The sequence below is a fragment of the Procambarus clarkii genome, chromosome 16 (genome assembly GCF_040958095.1).
Source record: "Procambarus clarkii isolate CNS0578487 chromosome 16, FALCON_Pclarkii_2.0, whole genome shotgun sequence".
Taxonomy (NCBI): Eukaryota; Metazoa; Arthropoda; class Malacostraca; order Decapoda; family Cambaridae; genus Procambarus; species Procambarus clarkii.
In genome coordinates, this window is record NC_091165.1 from 50,078,359 (window position 1) to 50,082,145 (window position 3,787).

The 3,787-nt window shown below is 49.6% G+C and overlaps 1 long non-coding RNA gene across 1 annotated transcript in view; it reads right to left on the bottom strand.

Annotated features, from left to right (window-relative positions):
• LOC138365220 (uncharacterized) overlaps positions 1-2,616 on the bottom strand; it is a 49,008-nt gene extending 46,392 nt beyond the window's left edge. The window contains exons 1-2 of the long non-coding RNA XR_011228779.1: positions 2,460-2,616; positions 1,909-2,225 (exon numbers count right to left, since the gene is read on the bottom strand). This is a non-coding gene — a long non-coding RNA (uncharacterized lncRNA). The remainder of the gene's footprint in view (positions 1-1,908; positions 2,226-2,459) is intronic.
• Between the last annotated feature and the right edge of the window lie 1,171 nt (positions 2,617-3,787).

The window sequence follows — 3,787 nt, forward strand, 5'->3', positions numbered from 1 at the left end:
CTGGGGAGAAGTGCACTCCGAATTAGAGAGACTTTCGTCCCCACACAAAGGACAGAGAGAGAGAGTCCCAGAGCAGCGGAGGGCACCATGCCCAAACCTCCAGCACTTGTTACAGAGCCTAGGAGAAGGAATGTACTCCTGGACAGAGCACCTGGCACCAGCAAGAATGACAGAGGGTAGAAGGGTCCTACCATCAAAGGTAATCTTCACAACCCGAAGGGACTGACGGCGACGACCACGAGGGGCACGAGTAAACGTATCTACCTGGAGGACAGAATGACCCTGGGCCTCAAGGATATGCCGAATATCATCGTGGCAGTCCTGCAGATTCCGAACACCGGTTGCAACATGGGGCAGAAGGAGAATAGTGCTAACACTGGCATTCAACCGAACATTCTTGGAGACCCGAACAGGGGTCTCGCCAAGGCAGGATAAAGAAGCCAAGTGGGAGGCCGCATCCTGAGAAGGAGCAGCAACGACATGTGTACCGAAACGAGTGGGGTTGAAGGTAACAGAGGCATCCAGGGAATCAACAAGATGCCGATGGAGGGAGAAATCGTCAGGAGGCATGGAATCAAGGAGGAGGAGATCAAAGTATTTGGCCCATGAAGCGGGACCAAACGAGGCCCGATACGTATCAGAAAGGGAAGGAATCGAGCGAGTGCGGCCGTGGCGCGGACGGCGTTGAGAACCCCCAGAGAGAGAGAGGGGTTAAAAGGCGTAGTAGTCACAACGAGAGACTTAGCCGTTCCAGGGGACGAAGTGGTCACTACTGTGGGCTTGAGGCTCGACCCAACCACAGAGGAGGGATGGGAGCTGGGGGAAGAATTCAGGATGGTCAAAGGAGGAGCAAGGTCGAACCCAACGCAGCGAAGGCTACAGAGCCTGGTCATCCAATACAGTCCGTCTCAGGGGCTTGGTCGCCCACCCCGAGCCTGAGAGGGTACAAGAGAAACATTAAACGACATTAATACAAAGAAACATTTTCATCCACGAATGTGCCTCCATACCCACCATGGAGCCACAATTAGAGGCAGAACACTCAACAAGAAGCTATCACCGATCATGTTGGGGCCCCCTAGGGGTGCGTCGTGAGTATACGCCTCATAAACGCCACCTTAAGAACCGTCAGTCTGGCGAGATCGGGTTCAGTGACGAAAGGAGGATTGACAATAAAAGGCTCCCCTTGCTCTCAACTTTAGGTACTACAGTTCTATGGGTGCAAGAGTATGCCTCCTCACGCACCCGAGCGTCAAAATAGAAGTAGTCCAAAGGAATAACCAAAACAAGCAAAAGGTCGGCAGGAAACGACAAGCAGATAGGAGAAGAGGGGGGAGAAAAACGAAACAGAAGGAAAAGGAAAAGTTATTTAGTACAATTAGAGAGGACAGCAGCAGGAGCACAAGGCTACAAAAGGACAGAGGACTGTCCCAAGGAGCCTCACACTCCGGCAGCCGCCCACTAAGCCCACCTCACAGCATCAACGAGCTGATACTGTGGTCACAAGCTGACCAGCGGTCCTGTGAGCTCATGCTGCATGCGTCAGCCTTGGTGGCTCGCTCAGTACTGAAGCTCTCACACCCAGGAATGTTTGCCACGATTTTATTTCTTGGGGACGTCTGTCAAGTATCTGTTGTGGGTGCACTATAGCTGCCCCTATCCCACATGGGGCGTTTAAATTAAGGCACTAGACACTAAAACAGTTATTAATGTATTGAGCAGTTCTGGTTTTGTTTCTCAAATATATATATATATATATATATATATATATATATATATATATATATATATATATATATATATATATATATATATATATATATATATATATATATATATATTGCACAGTCTAAGGGTTAACAGGAGAGTCCTACTGCTTCGTCCATTCTCTTACACTGGTGTAAATACCTCATTCTCTCTGGTGCTGCCACTGCCTGGCGAGTGGGGACTGGTGAGGCCGCTGCCTGGTGGGAGTGGCTGGTGCTGCTGCGACCTGGTGTGTGACTGCTGCTGTTGTGCAGTGTAACTATTGCTCCTGCTGCTGTGTGGTGTGTGACTATTGTTCCTGCTGCTGCTGCGCTGTGTGTGACTATTGCTCCTGCTGCGGTGTGTGACTATGGCTGCTGCACGGTGTGAGACTGCTGCTGACTGTGGCATCCGCCATTTTTTTTTACTCACTGGAGACCACTTGGTATGTCAGATGTTATTAGTATCTCGTGGGACCCCTGGAACATGTATGATTCATTAGCAGTGTGGGTCTTCCTGGAATGTCTAAAACGCTGCTGAATAAGTTCTAATGTAGTTGCTACACCTGTTTTAATCCAGTTTAAAATTGCCAAGTCACTCATTGAAACAATTTGTATTAACTCTAAAAGCCATATTTAATATTTAACCATCTTTCACATGTGATTACTTAAACAATTTATTTCAAATAAACAAGAATGGACGGAGGACAAGACCTGTTTTCTCATGCTGTGTCAGAAGCTGCCTCACCAACACTGGCAATGGACGGTGGACAAGACCTGGAGTCCCTCACACCTGAAACAACAGTACGCCTTTTTAAAGTATGTTTCTTAACAATGTGCAAGTATAAACACTTTACACATGCCTGATGCATTGTGTTCACCCAAGCTCTTGTGACCAATAAACATTTACACACAACGAAACAATTACACACAACTAGTCTCGTAAACTGCCTGGTATCAGGTAACACTCATTGCACCCAGCCTTGTACCCTTTTTAACAAGTTTATATTTTTAAAATGTTTACATCATAATTAACAATGTCCCTAACACTATCGATGCCTCCACACTGGTACTCAATTTCTGTGGTATATACATGGTGTAAAAAAAAAAAAAAAAAAAAAAAAAAAAAGTGTAAATTTATATATAATATGATTTCCTGACTGCGCCACAAGGGGTTGCAGACGTCGGGCTCCAGTTGTCAGTAGTCGCTGGTCGGGGCCCCACCTGCCGATATGGACGCGGCTGGTACTACCCGTATTTGGAGGATCGACACTGAGGCTGGCCTTCTCTGCTGCTGTAGACTGGCCCGTTGTAGAAGTTGTTCTCCTGGACGTCCTCTGTGTTGACGTACCCGAGCTCCTGGGCCTCGAGAAGCTATCGCCTACCCGTGCTGCGGTGTCGTTTGCCACGTCACATGTTTACCAGGAATTTGTGGCTCGCTGGGAAGGCCACACGCTTCCTCTTCTGGCTTCGGCTGTGGAGATCTCGGATCCCTGGGGGCCCTTGTCGTTTGTGAGTGTTCACGGTGTGCCAGTGACCTTCCCCGAGGCGGCCCTCATGTCCTTGTTTATGCGGTTTGAGACGTTTGTGAAGCACCGGTTCAACATTTTGAGTGCGGGCCGGCTGAAAGGGGTCCGGCTGGGTTCACGCACGCTTGTCATGCGGCTCACGTGCCCTATACCGTCCAGGGTCTCGTTTCGTGGGCTCCCTCAGCGGACCTTTTATCAAGGTCAAACCCGTACGTGTTTCCGGTGTCGTGCTGAGGGCCACGTAGCTGCTGGTTGCGATGCTCTTCGTGCTGAGGCCCCTTCAGTTTTCCTGGAGGATGACTTTCCCCACTTAGCTGTGCGTGTGGATTCTCCGGCGGATTCTCGTTCTGTGCAGGTGCCTGGTGTGGTTCCCGCGGCGGTTCCAGCTGTCGCTCCGTCTGGACCCGATATGTCTGCCCCACCGGTGAGCTCGGGAGACCAAGAAGCGCCTGTTTCGGACCTTCGTCGTTCAATAACTGCGGAGGTGCATCCACAACTGGTGGCCTTGGGGGT